Below are 19200 nucleotides of genomic sequence, written 5' to 3' on the forward strand. Positions count from 1 at the left end.
GCTCTATTCAAGAGAAATAAAAACATGTTTACACAGAAACCTATATGGGAACACTTCTTGGGACTTTCATCATAATCTCCAAATATGGGAAACGACTCAAACGTCCTTCGACCAAATGACAGAAGCAAACCGTGAGACATCCATGTCACAGAATAATACCGAGCTATAAAAAGGAGCGCACAATCGCTGTGTGGAACAACAGAGATGCATTTCAAACGCGTCACGCTAAGGGACGGAAGCCAGACTCAAAAGGCTGCACACTGGAGGGTTCCATTGAAAAGGCAAGCTATGGGGACAGAAAACAGACTGGTGTTGTTGCCCGGGGTGGGGAGAAGGGCAGGGCGAAACTTTTTGGAATGATGGGAAGTAGGACCAGCTTTAGAATTTGCAGGGCCCAATGCAAAATGAAAATGCAGGGCCCTTGTTCAAAAATGGTTAAGAAGTTCAAGACAGTGAGAGGAAAGCATTACACCAAGCACAAGGCCCTTCTAATCCCTTAGGATTAGGTGGCCTAAGGCCCACCCAGGCCACGTGTCCATGAAGCCAGCTCTGAATGGAAATGTTCTACTTACCTATTGTGGTGGCTACACAGTGCTATGCGTTTGTCAAAACTCACACAACTGTGCACTTACAAGGATGAATATTATTGTATATAAATTAAGCCTCCATAGTAAAAACAAACAAACAAAAAAAAAACTGAATTTTGCTGAATTTTGTCATGAGGAAACAGCAAGCCTCATGGTAATGCAGGGTAAGATTCATCCTACTGAAGGATAGGCCTGTAATCTCCAAGCGGCACCTGAATGTCAGGGAAATCCTGAAAGAACATTCTAGACTGGAGGAGAATGAAACAGTGTGGTGCCCAAAGGTCATGTATGTTCCTGGATGGGATCTTGGGCCAAGATGGGGGAAAAGCCGAGATGAGCCGGCTGGTGTGACATGGATAGAGCTTGTCGGTTATTTCCTGGTGGTGGGAGTGAAGAGTGTCTTTGTGGGGGTGGATTTCAGGGCAATGGGACAAATGCGGTTAAGGCTAGCCCCCCAGTAGTTAGCCTTGGCAGGAGGGGACACAAGAGTCCTTTGTCCCGTTCCTGCAACTCTTCACATTGGCTATTGCTTCAGAATAAATCTTTGAAGGACTTCAAAGTCAACGGGCCAAAAACCAAGCTCATGGTGTCTCCCAGACCCCCACCCCTGAATTTTGTGCCTTCCAGTCCTCTTCATGCCTCACCTCCAGGCAGACTGGCCTCTGCGGGGCCCCAGTCGCCACACACACTGTCCCAGCAGCAAATGCCACTTCCTTGGGAAGAGCCCCATGCAGCCAGGTCCCGCGCTGCGTGTACCACCCCCTGGCACCCTGGCCCTGTCTCTCCCCCGGGAGCGGGGTGGGGGGGGTCTTCGCAAGCTCTTGCAGGATCAACACCGGTGTGCTAGGCTCTTCCATCAACGCTCACCACCATCACGAGGCTGGGTCTGGTCCTGTTCACCACTGTCCCGGGCACTGCTTCACACACGGGAGACACCCCATAAATATCTGCTGAGGAATGCACGGGGGAGTGAGTGAATCCTGGCAGGTCTCTTCCAAGGGCCGAATGCTCCATGGAGAGCCGCTCTCGTGGCCCAGGGCTGCGAGCTGGTTGCGAGATCAGAAAGCAGGATAGGTTTCTATAGGTTTGCTTTCCCAACCTTTGCCTCCTAAACTCTGGTTTTCCCTCTTTTAGGCAGTCCGGCCCCCTCCAGACAGATTCTTTTTGCAAGCACATGAATTTACCCTGACCCAGCCCCCTAAGCATAAAGTTTGCCTCGTCCTGGGACCTCTCATTTTTTGCCTGTCGTTTGCATGTATACGTGTCCTTTGTGGGGACTTAACTCTTCCCACAAAACTACATTTCCCTTTTATTAACACCTTCTAAAGTACCATGTAACAGGGCAAGATTTCTGAAGGGAACCCCTGCCCTAGCCCCCCCTTCTCTTCGCACACCACACAGGGCCTGGGGCCCACCTGCCTGTGGAAGGCAAGTCCTGCCAAGCCAGGTTCTATCCACAGCCCATCACCTGCGCCCCCTCACCAAAGGACACCTCCCAGGTTGGAGGTGCACACACCAAGGACTCCATCCTGGGGAAGTGGCCCAGGAGCTGAGGCCTGCACAGGCCCGGGAAGGAGGCTCAGAGCATCCAGGCAGCGAGGTCAAGAAGAGAGTGTGGGTTCCCCTTAGCACCCGGGGGAGGGACACAGCCAGAAGGGGACCAAGCAGGTAAGGGGTGGGACAGGAGCCTGGGCTGCCAGATCTAAGGGCAGTCCTGCCATTTGCCACGCCTACAGTCTCCCCACCGTGGCAATCTGTTTTCAGATCACAGCGCTGGAAGATACATATCTCACTACTTGGTACTGAAAGCTGAGGCTCACCTGAATGAGTGATGACGTCTGAATACGGAACATTTCTATTTTTTTAAATATTTATTTATTTATTTGAGAGAGAGAGCGTGAGTGTGCAAGGTGCGGGGTGGGGGTAGAGGAAGGGTGGAGGCGAGGGGGACAAGGAGACTCTGCTGAGCACGGAGTCGCTCCTGGGCTTGATCCTACAACCCTGAGATCATGACCTGACCCGAAATCAGGAGTGGTATGCTTAACGGACTGAGCCAACCAGCTATCCCTATGACCACTTTTTTAAAGAAAGACATAGGGGCACCTGGGTGGCTCAGTGGGTTAAGTCTCTGCCTTTGGCTCAGGTCTCATGATCTCAGGGTCCTGGGATCAAGCCCCATATCGGACTCTCTGCTTAGCAGGGAGTCTGCTTCCCTTCCTCTCTCTCTGCCTGCCTCTCTGCCTGCTTGTGATCTCTGTCTGTCAAATAAATAAATAAAATCTTTAAAAATAAATAAATAAATAATAAAGACAGACACAAAAGAATGTTAAAAATCACAGGGGCCCAGTCCAACTCCCTTTATTTTAAAGAAGAGTAATCTGGGGCGCCCGGGTAGCTCAGGGGGTTGAACGTCTGACTCTGCATTTCGGCTCAGGTCTTGATCTCAGAGTCATGAGATTGAGCCTGGCATTGGGCTCCATGCTGAGTGCAGGGTCTATGGGAGGAAGGAGGGAGGGAGGAAGGGGGGAAGGGGAGAGGAAGGGAAGGAAGGCAGGAAGGAAGAAGGAGGGAGAGAGGGAGGAAGGGAGAGAGGGAGGGGAGTAGACTGAGCCCCATAAAGACTCAGCAGCTCTCCCAAGTTGAGTGTCTAAGTGGTAAGACCATGACTAGAACCTGAGGCCCAGAGCTCCCCTCGCTGGGCAGCAAAGCACCTATTATCTTCAGATACGCTCTCCCAGGGCTGGCATCGTGCAAGGATGACGTGTGGGGGCACCGGGTGCCAGGCTGCCTCTGGACAGACGGAGGGCCTTGGGGCCAATGACCGGGTCATGCTAAATTGGATGGTCTCGTCTATAAAATGGGTGTGGTGTCACGCCCAGATCCATCTGGTTCAAATGCTGGAAGGATTAAAATAAAACCCAGGCAAAGTAGGCAGCACAGTGTCTGGCATATAGAAAGCAGCTAGATAAATGTGAGTCACTGTTATTTTTTATGTTGGTAAGGAGAATGATAGTCACCAAATATTGCTGTATCCACAGGCTCTCGGGAACGAAGGGCTGAGTTGAGGACTGGGGAGACTGTCACCACTCGTGGTGTGGGAAGAGTTTGGGAGGCTTCTGAATCTCAAGCATTTCCAATTTCCTCCCGACCATCCTGCTGTGGCAGCTAATTTATACCATCTCTGTTTTCTCTCCCATTCATCTCTCTCCCTCCCCTAATCAGGCTCTCAAGCCAGATTCATCCCTTTTACCAATCTTTTCAAGGAGCAAGCTTTGGTCTTGTTTATTCTTTCTAACGTACTTTCATTTTCATGTCATTAATTTCTGGTTTTATCTTTATTAATATCATTTCCTCTATTTTTTTAGTTTATTCAACGTTCCTCCTCTAATTTCTTACGATGATTCCCAAACACTACCCCTTTGTAGGGAGAACCCAGCAGAGGGTCTCTCTTCATTACAAACGAAGGCATTTATGGCTCTAGATATCCCTCTGAAAACAGCTTTCACGGTGTTTGTTAGACTGGGGGGGGGGCTTATTGTAAAAAAAAAAAAAAGATGTCTGAGCACAAGTAAACCTCAGCTCAGGCCTTCAAAAAAGCAATCACAAATTCAAAATTAATGAGACACAGGGCTGATGGGTTAACGTTGACTGCCTGTCCTCAAAGTTCTTCTTCCTCTCTCCACTGACCCCAGCCCAGCCACAAGAACCCAGGCCTGTATCTTCCCTCCTTGAACTTGTACACTAGCTCCTAATGACCTCCCGGCCTCCAGCATCTTGTCCAAAGCATGGCTTCTATGACCTTTCCATTTCTCAAATGCAGTCTTCTTCTTCCTCTGCCTAAAATCCTTCGGTAACTTCCTAACTATGGGACAGTTTGGGGCATGGCAGATGTGACCCCTTGTGTGAACTCCTGCCCACCTCCAGCCTCAACCAGGCTCTGCTGTCCGCTCCATTCACCCTTACCCGTCATCCTCCTGCAGAACTGCACTGTGTGCCTCCCTATGTGCCCTAGAACTTCATCCCTTTGCTCTGCAGCCTCCCTCTGCCTGCTGTGCCCACCGTGTCTCCCCTGCCAACCCTGCTCAGCAACCATCTCATCTGGACGAAGCACCGAGGCTTCAGGAAGCCCTCCCGGGCACTCTCCCTGAGCCCTGGCCAAGCGCCACTGGGCTCATGCTGCCACCTGGACATCACTCTCCCCTGTGCCTTTCCACACTGCATTAAAACAATGTTTGCTCATTTATCCATCACTGTGCTGTGAGCCAAAGACAACATTCCCTGGAACCTGGGTCCCCAGCCCCTCAGTGCCAAATCTGATCGCACCTGATCAGCATCTCTTGAGCCATTGGCCTTAAGGGTTTCCCAGCCGAGGCTCCAGGAGGCAAACCTGCACAGTGCGGGAAGGAGATGGCAGGGTCCCTTCCTAAACTCAGGCACTGTCTCTCCAGCAGTGAAGGGCAACCAGTGGTCACCTCCAGTCTCCACAAAACCCCTGGACATAGGGCTCAATGACGGGCAGACTCGCTGGCCCTTCCACTGGGACATGGGGTAAGGGGCTTAGCATCTACTGAGCATTTTCCATTTGGCAAGAACATTATATGGTGTAACCCCACTGAATCCCACAAGGTATTATTCCCTTTCTCCATCACAGGAGACTGAAGTTTGCAGCGGTAGCTCTCAAACCGTAACATGCACACCAACCACACGGGAATCTTGTTAAAATGCAAGCTCTGGCTCAGTCACTCCGGGCTTTGGCCTGAGAGTGTGTGTTTCTAGTAAGTTTCCAGGTAAGCCGACGCCGGGGTCCACGGACCGCACTTGGGGCAGCTGGGGCTTGAAGAACGGAGCAGAGGCGACTCCCTTCTTGTCATGCAGTCTCCAGAACAACACTGACAGAACTTTCTGCAGAGATGGAAACGTTCTATAATCTGCACTGCCTGGTACAATGGCCATATAGAGCTCATGTGACTGAGGACCTTTTAGATTTTTTTAAATTTCATTTTAATTCATTTAAATGTCAGAAGCCACATGTGGCTACCATACTGGGTCACTTAGCTCTAGACAAAGCTGAAGGGAGAAAGGGGCCGGAGGTCCTGCCCTTCCCCAACATAGTCCAGGGGTAGAAATGATCAGAAACAGCCCTGGGAAGGCTCGGGTCGGCTGGGTTTCATCCCAGAGGCAGGAGCCACCCTGAACTTCCAGGGGGCAGCTGGGACACAGCAGGGACTGGAACAGCCCACCTGGGCACCGGGAAGGGAAGGAATGGGCTTTATAGTATGCTGTGCCGCCCTGAAATAACTTCCCTGCGTGGTACCTGGAAGAAGGGTGAGGCATGCAGGGAAGGTCATCAGCCATCACGGCGGGCCAAGGCCAAGGGCAATACTGGTACTAAACACTTAACTCTGAGCCAGGCACTCCTGTAGGCACAGCACATATTGGTTCGTTTTAATCTCCATAGCAATACATTTCCCTTTATACAGATCAGGCACAGAGAGGTTAAGAAACTCGCTCAAGGTCACACAGCCTGTGAGTGGCAGGGCTGGGGTCAAAGCCCAGAGGTCTGGCTCCAGAGTCTTGCTACTGACTATATGCTAACACTGATGAGGGGGTGGTCGGTCTGGTTTGGGAATGATTGCATTAGGGAATGTCTAGGACCTCTGGCATCCCCATGTGGACCCTTCATCAGGGGTCCAATGCTCTTACACCCTCTGCTCCAGTGAGATGGCGGGTCCCGGTGAAGACCAGTTGCCAAGACTGAGGCCATTATCAGCATCATTGGGGTAGGGAGCCCGAGAGCCCATGCCAGGGGGGCCTGGGCAAGTCCTCTTCTCCTTCTCCTCCACCATACTGGTCCCAGCCCTCGCTCTGTCAGAAAACAGAACACTCCAGCCTCATGTGACTAGGTCCGAGCGGGAAAGAAGATTCTGGAGAAGGAAGGCGGGGGACCAGGTCAGGTGGTAACCATGGGGTAGAAGATTCCACTTCATGCCCACGGGCACAGGCCAGAGAGAGGCTCCTTCCCTGGCCTGTGCTGGAGCCCAACTCCAAAGAACTCAGGGCAGCTACTGGCCCTTTAAATGGAGCCAGATCCCACTGGGCACTCTTAAAGCTCACTTCATTCATGAATTAAGTCCCTGACATCCCATATCTGTATGATCAATATGTTTGTTTATTAGCAGCAGCTGCCGTGTTTTAGCAAAGGCAGTGGACCCCAGTGAGAGGGCTGCTCGGTAACCACAGAGCAGGGCCTGGGACAGGGAGCAGGAAGGCCTCCCGCTGGCCGATGGGAGCTGGAGCTGGATAGGGTTTCATGGTAATGGTCCTTTAATTGAAATCACTGGTTCAGGAGGACCATTGGGTAGGGAGATGTGCTGATGGCTCCTGGCTCAGGCCCTCTTCAAGAGGTCCATTAACTGGTAGATGTGCTCCCAGCTGCTGGGCTAGGGGAACAGCAGCAACATGCGGGGGGACGGCGGGAGGGACAGGGGACACGAGGCCGCACAGATAGCCTATCAGCATCAGTGTCAGTGTCGCTGCTGTGGGCCACGCAGAGGGAGTGGGATTCTGGGTAAGACCTACCCACTTTGCCTCCCTGGCCTGGTCCCAAACCCAAGCTCAGCCCATTGTCCCCCGCCCAGAGTCCATTTCTCCTCAGTGACTCAGAAGCCTCACTCCCAGGCTGACTTAGGCTTTTCCAGAAGAGGACTCATCATTTTCCAGTTCTGATATCTGCTCTGCTGATGATTCAGGATCCCTGCCTCTGGGGCCTTTGTGGTGCCGGAGGTCCAGGGAGCAATCCCCAAATCACTACTTCATTCCTTCATTCATGTGCTTGGAAAACCTTTAATAAGCAACTTCTATATGTCAAGAACTGTGCTAGGTTCTGGAAACACAAAGATAAAAGAACATAGTCTTGCCCTAGAGGGATTTAAAATCCTGTGGGGTAAAAGCATGCAGATATTGGCAATATAAGAAATTAGTAGCTTTATTGGGAGTATGTGTGATATATGATGGGAACACGGGAGACAGAACCTCTAAATCAAGAAGATGGAAACCAAGGAAGGTGGCAATTGATCTGAGGGAACCTGTCTTAAGCTTTTAAATTAGCAAATTTCTAGGTCCACAAGGCTCTTCTTCTGTTTCTGCCAGATCCCCCAATCCAGTCTGGACTAGCAGGTCTCCTCTATACCCCAAAATATGCACTAGGAACCTCAGCCAGGCAGGCTACGCAGTCAGCTGGGGGCAATAAGCCCTCAAGGGACATTCAGCTATGTCTGGAGACATGTGTGGTTTCACAACCAGGAAGGCCAGAAGGGGGAAGTGCCACCAGCATCTAGTAGGTAGTGCACAGGACAATACCCCACAACAAAGAATTATCTGGTCCAATATGCCAATAATGCCAAGATTGAGAACACATGGGCTATGAAGGTGTCTTCATATTTTATTCTGTGTGATATAAACACAAGCACCTTTACCATCTCGGCCTTCACCAGCCAGCCAGCCAGCCAGCCAATTCCATATCTGCTTCCAACATGCAACCAACCCTTCCAATGGCTACTCTTGCTGCCTATTCCACATTTACATCATCTTGATGTTTGGGATTTCATGTTTGTTACCATCTTCTATGACAAGACCCTGGCTATTTCCACTTCAACCCCCAAATCCTCTACTCTTGGAGCTGCCCTCCTGAAAGGTGTTCCCACTCGGGAACATTTCCCATTTCCCTAAACATGCACTACCTCCACTGCCACCCTTGCTTTCCTTCCTCCACCCCATATTCAGCATAAAGCAGGGACACATGGCTAAGAGCACCACTCCCGTGTCTGTCATCAGAATCCCATCCTCTCAAAGATCTTGTCTTCAGCCCTACAATTCGCTTGGGCATGAACACAGGTGATCTTAGCACCTAGAAAAAGGTCAGGTGAATAGGTGTCGCCAACTCATCACCCACTGTCAGCACCTGACTTGGGTTATTGACCCAAATCTGTGAGCACCTGACTTGGGGTATTGACCCAAGGATAAGTCCACACCCTAAAATTTTTAATTGTCTTCAATGTCTATCTCATTAAAATGTCGTGATGTCAAAGAGTCAGAGAGATCCCATCCTCCTGATTTTTTCCGTACAAGATGCTCAACAGAGAATCCCCAGTTACCAACTTACTATCCACTGGCCAACTTCTAGGAGGTTATAGAGAATGTCAACTGTTGCCCTTAAACTTTCTAAACCAAAGATGATAAAGATCCGCCTCCAATAAATTGATGGTAGCTGCTTGCAGCAACATGTTGGGAAAGATTCTGGGGCAGTGGGGGACCAAGATGGATCCTTTGGGAGGGGTATTTGGAGTTCTCAGTCATATTTTCCTCCACTCCTCAACATAATTCAGCTTTGACCCCACAACTCACCTCTGTTTCAACCGGACAGTTGGCCTTGAGTCTCTGTTATTAAAAAATTCTAGAACCTTAACTATTTGAGGCCAAGTTTCAGGGAGAGTCAAGATCAATTAGCAATATTTTGCATGCATTGAAGTGGGAGGAATAGAGGCCCCTGTGCTAAGTGTTTGCCATTTTAATACATTCTTCATGCTATTTTATTAGCAGGAGTGTCCACAGTTTATGGTCAGTGTTTGGGTCTTCATGAGAGACCCAAACCAGTAGAGAGATTGATTATGTCCTAAATGAAGTTGACAATGCATTCTCATTGATTTTCACCCATGAGCATGTACACAGAATCTGTCTGGTGATATAATTAGAAAATAAAACTGTCTTCAGTCTGCACATTTCAATGGCCCACTCATTGGAGAGGCACCAAATCTGTGACTTTGTTTCCTTGAATGTCAATATGCATATGCCTTAGAATATCCCAAGAGTCAGGGATTTTGAAAGTCCCAAAGGATTATATTAGCCACTTACTCAATGTTTGAATATACTTTCCAACATTTCTGCCAAGTTGCCCTAGCTTCTGTCTGAATAAATTCACAGATAAGGACTCACAGCCTTCTGTCCAGGGCAGCCCATTTGGACTGGGCTCGGCCAGAAACTGGCTGGTTAATCATCTTCCTTAAAAGGAACAAAATCTACAGACCTACACTTTCTATACTCTAGCCCCACTTCTCTCCTTTGCAGACCCTCAGAATAATTCTGTCTTCTCTCAGACATCTTTTCAGCCATATTATGATGGGATCCTAGAGACTAGGGATCAGCAATCTATAAGCTCAGGGGCCAAATCTGGGCCCCCACCTGTTTTTATAAATAAAGCTTTATTGAAACATAGCTGCATTGTCTACAGATGTTTTTACACTTCAACAGCAGAACCAAGTAGCTGTGACCCAGACCAAATGACATGCAAAACCTAAAATATTTACTACGTGGCCCTTTATAGAAATATTCACCAATCCATGTTGTAGATGATAACTTCTTCACCACAATGCTAAACAAACCAGCTCTTGCTAGTAATCATCCTAGGCAAGGCTGTGAGCCTTTTGGCTTTTACTCTCCTGATCATTTTCCTCTTAACAGCTTCCATTAATTTATCTTCATTTCCTAAAAGAGCGATCCCAGAACTGTGCTCCTGGAGGGGGTGACCAAGTTCGGTCAGCTTTTTCTTAATAGTAAGTCCCTCTCTCTGGAAGATTGCATTTGCTTCCTCATGGTCAACAGTCACTGCCGCTTGACGAGGTGGTCCCTGTCGACAACAAAATCACACCACAATTACCAGCTAACATGTGCTGAGCCCTTGTACAAACTGGGCCAGGGATAAGTATTTCTTTTACATCATTGCTTTGATTGTTTCCATCCAACTCCCTTACAAGAGAGACCCTATCATTATCCCCATTTTAGAAATGAAGAAATTGGGGGCTCAGCAAAGTTAAGTGACTACCCAAGGTCACGCATTCTCAAACAACAAAGCTAGACTTGAGACTCAGGTTCCACGGACTCCCAAGCCCCTCTTATAAGAATGGCTTTCCCCTTCCCAGGGGCGGGGACTTTGTCGGGTGACGTTTGGCTGTGGTGCCCAGAAAAGTAAACCTTGACTTCAACGTGACCATTTAGCTCACTCGCATTCATTCGTGCATTCAACCATTTATTTATTCAAGAAATGGCCTATTGAGCCACTGCATATCTTCTTTAGGTGCTGGGGTAATGGCAGTGAACAAAGTAAACAAAATTCATTGCCCTCGTGGAGCTCACCTTCCAGTGGGGTGGGGGAGAGGGGGAAGAGACATAAATAAGATAAATAATAAAACCATATATCAGAAGGTGGTAAATGCTATTTAAAAAAAAATAAAGCAAGGAAGAACTAGCTTGCTGGAGTGAGGCAGGGTTACAGTTCTAAGCAGGGTAGTCAGAACAGGCTTGGTGTGAAGGGAAACTGTAGGTGGTGAAGGGTTGAGCTGTGTGGGCACCTAGAAGAGCCTTCCAAGCAGAGGAAGAGCAGTTGCAAAGGCCCTGAGGCAGGAGTGTGCTAGCATATCCAAGAACTGGCAAAGAGACCAGCTGGCAGGAGCGGGACCGAGGCGATCGTAGTAGGAGGTAAAGTACAATAGACTCAATGTTTCTCTCTCCACCACCCCCCGCCCCCGCAAATCCTTATTAAATCCTAATACCCAGTGTGATGGTATTTATCTTCAAAAGGTGATGAGGTTATGAGGGGGTCCTCATGAGTGGGATTAGCGTCTTTATAAAAGAGACCCCAGAGAGGTCCTTCACCCTTTCGACCATGTGAGCACATAGTGAGAAGACGGCCATCTATGACCCGGGAAGCGGGTCTTCTCCAGACACCAACCCTGCCAGCACCTTGAACTTGGGCTTCCCGGCCTCCAGAACTGTGAGAAATCAATTTCTGTTGTTTATCGGCCACGCAGTCTATGATACTTTGTTCTCACAGCATGAACGGACTTGGACAGTGTGAGCGGTAAGAAGGGGCCAGAGTCTACGGGGCTGGAGGCTTCAGGCAGGCTTCTGGGAGGCACTCTTGAAAGGTGAGAAAATAAGCTGCTAAAGGGATCTGAGCAGAGGCGGGACATCATCTGGCTTTAGCTTTAAATGGCTCCCTCCAGCTGCTGGTTCCCAACAGACTTTGGGGACCAGAGTGGAAGCAGACAGAGCCGCCAGGAACCTACTGAAACACTCCAGAGAGCAGGTGGTGGTGGCGTGGACAGGGGGACGGGGGGGTCATCTCTGTCGATGTGGGGACAGGCAGTGCCAACAAGAATTCCTCATGGGTAGAGGATGTCACAATGTGAGAGGGAGAAGGGGCTCAAGGACGCCGCCAAGATTCCTGGCCTGAGCAACCGGAAGGAAGGAAGGAATTGCCTTTAACCGAGACAGGAGAAGGCTGCGTGGGGGCACTTCCGGAGGGGGGGGAGGCGAGTTTGGACACACTCAGTGTGGGATGCCCATTACACAGCCCAGTGTGGGTGCTGAGGAACCGTCCGCCAGGAGACTGAAGTTCGCGGAGGCTCCTTCTGGTTCGGGCGGCCCTGCGTTTACTCACAGCTGTTCACTGAGCGCCTACTTCTGTTCAGCTAGCTGCAAAGGCCTCAAAATGTTTCTGGAGAAAAAATACACTTGTACGTGTATTTGGATCGATACTAAATGGCACACCCTACTATCTGAGACTATTAAGAGCTATAGCTCGTCCATCAGCAGCAGCAGCACGCCCTCTCCACACACACGGGCACACACACACACACACACACACACACACAGGTGCCCAAACCACAAAGGGGCAGGGCTTTTGCAGAGGAAATTTGGGGCTCAGAGAGGGAGAAAAGATGGGGTAGGCGAACCCAAGTGGAGGCAGAGAGAGAGAGAGGTGTCTCTCAGAGCTCCCGGCTTCTGCCCTCCCCTGCTGGACACTTCGCTCCTGCAACTTGGAAATCTCCCCAGCCACCTCGAGGCCTGCCTCCTTGCCCATCTGGCCTGGCCAGCTCCTTGAAGGAAGGGCCCAGGGAGCACGGCTGTCCACGGAAGGTGTGCAGCCGCCTTCTAGCACTGCAGTCAGGGAAGATCCTGATGGTCTCAGATGACATCTTTCTTTCTTTTCTTTTCTTTTTTTTTTTTTTTTTTTTTTTCCCTTTCCCCAGCTTAATTACGGCTTCTGGCAGAGAGGGCTCAGCTGGTGCAGAAATCCGTACTCCAAACTCGCTGGCACAAAGGTTCCAGCCAGACAGACCTGAGGAGGCTTTTCTCTTGGACTTAGGCTGGGAGATGGAGACTTTTTAATTAGAAGTTGTTATTAATGGAAAATGCTGCAAATTAAAACTAGGCCTCCTCCCTCTCCCTCCTTCCTTCTCCACTATATTTATCTCTGATCTCAATTAGAAAGTTCAGGGACTCTCTGCCGAACAGAATTTGTGGAGATGAAAGCTGCTGGAGACACCAGGGGGAGGGGAAGGCGTGGGAGCCAGAAAGTGGGGGCAGGAACCCGAGTGGGAAGGGAGTTAACTGAGAGGGCGGGGGTGGGGGGGTCTCGAGGCTGGGAGGGGGGAGTGTGGGGGTGAGAAGTGGAGGGGAAGGGGTTAGCTGAGACAAGACAGGATGGTGGGGGGAAGAAGGGGACACCATGGTGGGGGGGTAACCAGAGTGGGGGGGGCGGTTGGCTGAGACAGGGCAGAGCCTTGGAATCCTGGGACCACATGCTCCTCCGCACGCCACAGTAGATCCTGGAACTGCCCCAGAAAAGGCCTCCTCAGTTTTTTCTGTCCCTAACATTGCTGACAAATATCTCCTCCACTCCTTGGCGAGGGAGTAACGAGTCACCAACACACAGATGAGACATCAGAGGTAGCTTCCCTCCGAAGAGGGCTGTGTTCAGCCGCAGTCAGTGACACCTTCATTTTGGGCTGGTTTATACATTTTCCAAAACTTTCAAATAGAAAATGACCTTATTTTTTCCAACTGCAAAGATAACGCGGGGTTGTTGTTCCTTTTAAGAATTCCCTTACTATAGATGAGGTTAACGTGGAAAAAGATAAATAAAACAAGAATTATTTGGGATCTCACTGCCTAGAAAGATCTATACTGCTAATAGTTTTGGTGACCATCCTGCTTACCATCCATCTCTGTCTCTCTTCATAATTTTGTGTCTTGGGGAGAATGCTATATATACCCAATGTCCCGAGGCACACTTCTCCCTCCACAAAATATATTGTGAGATGTCTTTCTATATCAATCAACATAAATCTATGTCATAATTTTTAATGGCTACATGGCATTCCATTACGTGGATGTACCATAATTTATTTAACCAAGCCTGTCCTCGTGGCCATTTGGGTCGTTTCTAGAGCCCATTCTTACAAACAGCACTGTGCCTCCCCCTACCCTTTCACACACCATTTTCATCGACATGTTTTTTATTGAGGTATAACCAATATAACATTAGTTTCAGGGGTACAACATAATGATTTGGTATTTGGATACATTGCAAATGATCCCCAAAGTACGTCCAGTTACTATCTGTCCTAAGACAAAGTTACAAAAAAAAATTTTTTTTTTTTTGGTCTTGTGATAAGAACTTCAGAGATTTACTCTCTTCGTGACTTTCAGACTATGCACTACAGGGGCGCCTGGGTGGCTCAGTCAGTTAAACATCTGCCTTTAGCTCAGGTCATGATCTCCAAGTCCTGGGATCGAGCCCCACACTGGGCTCCCTGCTCCGTGGGGAGGCTGCTTCTCCCTGCCCCTCTGCCCCTCCACCCTGCTTGTGCTCTCTCTCTCACTTTATCTCAAATAAATAAATAAATAAAATCTTTGAAAAACTATGCACTACAATATGATTGACTATAATCACCATGCTTGGAATCTTGTCATTTGCGACAATAATGGGCCTAGATGGTATTATGATAAGTGAATTAAGAAAGATAAATACTGTACGATTTCACTTACAGCTGGCATCTTACAAACAAAACACAGAAAACAGAAGTCATAGATACAGAGAACAGAATGATGGTTGCTTGGGGGTGGGGGGGAGGGTGGAGAGAGGGAGCCAAAACGGATGAAGGGAGTCAGGAGTTACCAATTCCCAGTTATAAATAAGCCTCCCTTTTACAGAGCTGAGCTGGGACTGGACCACCGCTCCCTCCTTCCTTCCACAACAGCCACAGCCACAACATGGGACCTCCCAGGGTCCAAGAGCTCCACCTACGGGCTGGAAGACCCCAGAGCAATAGCGTTTTCTCTGCCATCTCAGTTCAGAGTTAGAAACTCTAAGGGCAGGACCTCCAGCCCCTCACATTCTGCCTGGTGGCCCAGAGCTGTAGGAAGTTGCATGATTAGAGGATTTAGAACAAGCAAACCCCCTCTCGTGGGTTAAACCCATAGATGGACCTTCAGATGGGTAATAGCCCAAGCCCAGCACATTCAGTATGGTTGGCTGAGATTATGAGATGATATCTGGAAGCATGATCACAATAATCCAATTTTACCAAGGAAGCGGGGGTGGGGAGCGATGTTCAGAACTGGTCAGCCCAGGACCAAATCCCCATCCTAGCTGCAGGAGAGAGGTCAACTAAATTGGCCCGAGTGTCATTTCCTTCATTTCAAAAGGGTAGTAATGGTCCCAACCTTGCAGGTTTGTTTAAGAATCAGTTGAGCCGTTCACCACGTGATCAGTGCAGTGGTAGCTTTAATTACTATTCTTATCAGCATTAGTTTAATAGCAGAATAACAAAGTATTAATAAAAAATTCTCCATCATGCCTTCTGCTGGTCTTACAGGGAATACATACAAGACATGGGCTCTGCCCTCAAAGCACACACAAATCTATCTGCAGGCAACTCTCCCAGGAAGCAAGTCATTAGAAAGGCATACGTTGGCTCTGGAGAATGAGGGAAGTCTTCCTGGAGGAGGCAGCACAGAGAACAGAATGAAAGGAATATGTGGCACAGCACAAGGAGGGAAATTTAGGAGTCAGGGAATGAACCTAAACGTCAGGAGGTCCAGCCCCCCCGTTCCCACATTTCAATCAGGACTTCTCTGTATGCCCAACTGCAGAGATGAGCCACAGCCATGCCTGGGAATCAGCACTTTCCCTCTGCCAACAGCTTAGCGCTGAAAAGAGCTCATGCTCAAAGTTGAGGAAGCTCTAACACAGGCTTTCTGAACTTTCAGGATGTTTAAATGCAGACCCTGGGGGTGGGGGAGATTGCGGAGTTAGAAACACACTAAGTGACTATGGTCTTGGGTGGCTTTGGTTGTCGTCTGCCAAGAGCAAGGACCGGTGCAGATGACCAGACGACCTCCTGGCTACAGCAGCCGTGTGCTCCACATTCTGAGCACGTGTTGCCCACCACCCTTACCAATCCAGAGCACACCTGGGACAGCCAGTGTGCTGGTGCTGAGGGCACAGAACCGGTGGGGCGGTGGTATCCTCTCCATCAATGCCCCAGTCCAGACTCTTACCACCTCTCCAAAAGGCTACCATAACAATGTCTGACTGGCTCCAACAGTCTTTGTCTTTGTACTTCAAATCTTTCCCCACACTGCTGCCAGATTATTCTATTGCAGCTGCTCCCCAGCTCAGAAACCATCCATGGTTCCCCACTGCCTCCACAATGAGATTCATGTTCACCAACCCAGCAGGCAAAACTCTCCATGATCTCACCTCAACTCTTCCCCCAGTTCAATCTCCTCTCCAGACATACAGAAAGACCCCAGGTCTCCCATCCATGTCTATGATTTCCCACCTTCCTGTCTTTGCTCACGGAATACCCTCCCTTGGCAGTCTCTCCCTCCAGACCTCCACGTGTCCCAATAACTCAAGGTACCACCTCTGGCGGCCAGCCCCTCAGAGGTGATGCCTTTCTCTTCTGGCTTTTGTTTGGATCTCTTATACAGAAGTGAACACTTTGAAGCTTCCATAATTATTAATGACTCTAGAGTGTGGGCTTTGTAGACGCCTCTTGGAGGACAGGGACAATGGCATTCACATTTGTCTGAATACTAAAGAAGGACAACCAGCGCGTGGATGTTCAGGACACACCCTGGGTCTTAGGAAACCCTTGACCCATCAACACTGTATCCTCAGCAAGTCACAATCAATGCCTCAGTTTTCTCCTCTATAGAATGGGGGTCATAATACCTTCCCAGGGTGACTTATGCATCATAAATCGAATAGGATCCTACACTGCATGATTCATGACAAAATTTGTGATTAAAGGTGCAACAACAGAGTGATCTTTTAAGCAAGCTCTGCGGAATGGAAAAGGAAGAACTGAAATGGGGTTGTCTCTGTTCCTTCACCTGGAGTCTGAGCGAGGTTCACTGCCTTCCCAAAGCTGGGGTTCTGGAAGGTGAGGCAGGGAACCACGGGAAGGCCAGACGCTTCATTCTGTCTCCCTGCAGGAGATCCCTGTCTCCTTACCCTTCCCTCAGGAAGATACGGGACCTTGTCTTTACTCGCTGAAGCTGCATCCTGGTCCCTAAGCTCTCCTGGGACAGAGCCCTTCTCTTCCTCTCTCCACCCAGGGTCCCGGACCTCTCCTGCCCTCTGCTGGGGGACTGGGCTCTCCAGGCAGCAACGTCAAGGTGCTCACTCCCACTGAGCAGCCCAGACTGAAATTACCCCTCGGTCTGCTAATTGCTCGCTGCTATCTCTCCCTCTCTGTAGGAATATCATTGCCAGCAATTAGCACAAAGATCCTTTCTCACTCTAGTTAAGATCCCAAGCTGCAGTTAAATGCTCCCAGATCCCATTTAAATGATTTCAAATGCAATTCATTCTGGCTCATTAAATAATTCCAGAGCTGGCTTTCATTCTCTTACCACCTTAGAATCTCTTTTTCCGAAGAAGAAAAATAAATGAGAAAGAGTTGATAACGGGAGAACACGGTCTGGTCTGGGAGAAGCAAGGAGAAGGTTTTCTGTTCTGGCCTCTCCAGCGCCTTGTTTTGCATTTCGCTCCCTCCCTCTGGCTCCCACCCCAGCTTCCCCTCCAGCTCCCCCTCCAGCTCTCTCCCTCCATCCCTTTCTCTCGGAAATGACTTCACCTGACAGCTATGGATTTAGAGCTTTTTTGCCAATTACTTATGCCCAGTGAGAAAATAGGTTTTTAATGTCTGTCCTGGTTCCGCCCAGCCTGGCTACCTCACGGTGAAGGGAGCCCACAGCCCTCTCTCCCTGACCAGACTGTGCTCCCGGCCCCAGTGGCCCAGGCTGTGGAGGCCGGGGTGAGACTGGCTGGAAGGGGTGGGGTGGGGAGGGGGTCACAGAGGATCCACCTCTGGGGCTGCTGGTGGTGCTCCAGCCCGTGGGGGCCACAGCCCCGTACAGCTGGGTTCATCACTCATTCAATTATCGGTCATTCATTCTGCATCAATTACTAATATTTACTGAGCACTTACTATATGCCAGGTACCGGGAGAGCATTTTACATATGTTAATTTGCTAAATGGCTAAAATAGCCCCATAAGATAGATGCCCCTATTAAGGCGGTGTTACAGAGAGGGAAATTAAGGCTCCAGAGAAGCTGAATAAATCACCCGAAATCACACAGCTAGCAGATGCCAAAATGAGGAACTGAAGGCAGGCACTGTTGTTCCCAGCCAGGCGTGCCCCATACTTGAGTGACCTACCTGTGCGGGAAGCCAAAGCACGGGGAGATCCTCCTCCAGTAGGCTGAGCTCCCTGCCCCATCCCAATTCACCTGCTACTTGGGGAGATAAATAAACTACTTTTCTATAGCCCAGGGCATGATGTGGTGAGGGCTATGACGAAGGGGTCTTGGGGGACAGAGCCATCCATTCTGCCTGCCCGCAGAGTGGGGGGGTGGGGGGGCAGGCTGTGACAGCTGACTGTCACGCAGGCTTTGAAGGCTGAGGAGGAAATCGGCAGAGGAGGGAAAGAGGGGAAAGGCGTTCCCAGAGAGGAAAGGGTGTGCACAAATGTTGGAGGCTTGGGAGGACCTGGAGTGATTTGGGAGCACCATCGGGGCAAGTCACAAGCTGCCCGTGGCCAGGGATTTGTGGCATCAATGTTGGTCTGGAGCAGCGGTTCTCTCTGGTGGGTGATTCGCTCTGCCCTCCCTCTCCAGTGGCCTTTGGGCAATGTCTGGAGATATTCTGGGTTGTCACAGACAGGTGGGGAGGCGCTACTGGCCATAGAGTAGGTAAGAGGCAGGGATGCTGTTCAACATTCTGCAGTGTGCAGAACAGAGTCCACAAGGAGTCACTGGGCCCCTAATCCTCAACAGAGCTGAGGCCAAAACATCCTGGCAGAGGGGTTAGGGGTCTATATCACTTAGAATGCAGGGAACTCAACTCTCATCAAAGGGATCAGAAAAGGGTTTGTGGAGACGGAGCATTCTAGAAAATGGGCAGGACGACCACATAGGGATAGGGATAGGAGAGCACAGGGGCAGGACCCAGCAGGGGAGAGGGAGCAGGCGTGTCCAAGCAGCTGGCCAGCTTGGTCTGTCCCCCCACCCCACCCCAGGTTCATGACGAGGAGGCCAGAGTAGAGGGCTGAAAACCAGCCTACGGGTAGGTTCTCCTGAGCCTAAAAGCAATGGCAAATGATTCGGTAAAGCAATGGGGAGCCACGGAAGGGCTTTGAGCATCGGGAGTTAGGAGCGGAAATATGCTCTAATTCATCAGGCTCTAATTAATTAATCAGG

Source organism: Neovison vison, chromosome 13 (genome assembly GCF_020171115.1).
Source record: "Neovison vison isolate M4711 chromosome 13, ASM_NN_V1, whole genome shotgun sequence".
NCBI lineage: Eukaryota > Metazoa > Chordata > Mammalia > Carnivora > Mustelidae > Neogale > Neogale vison.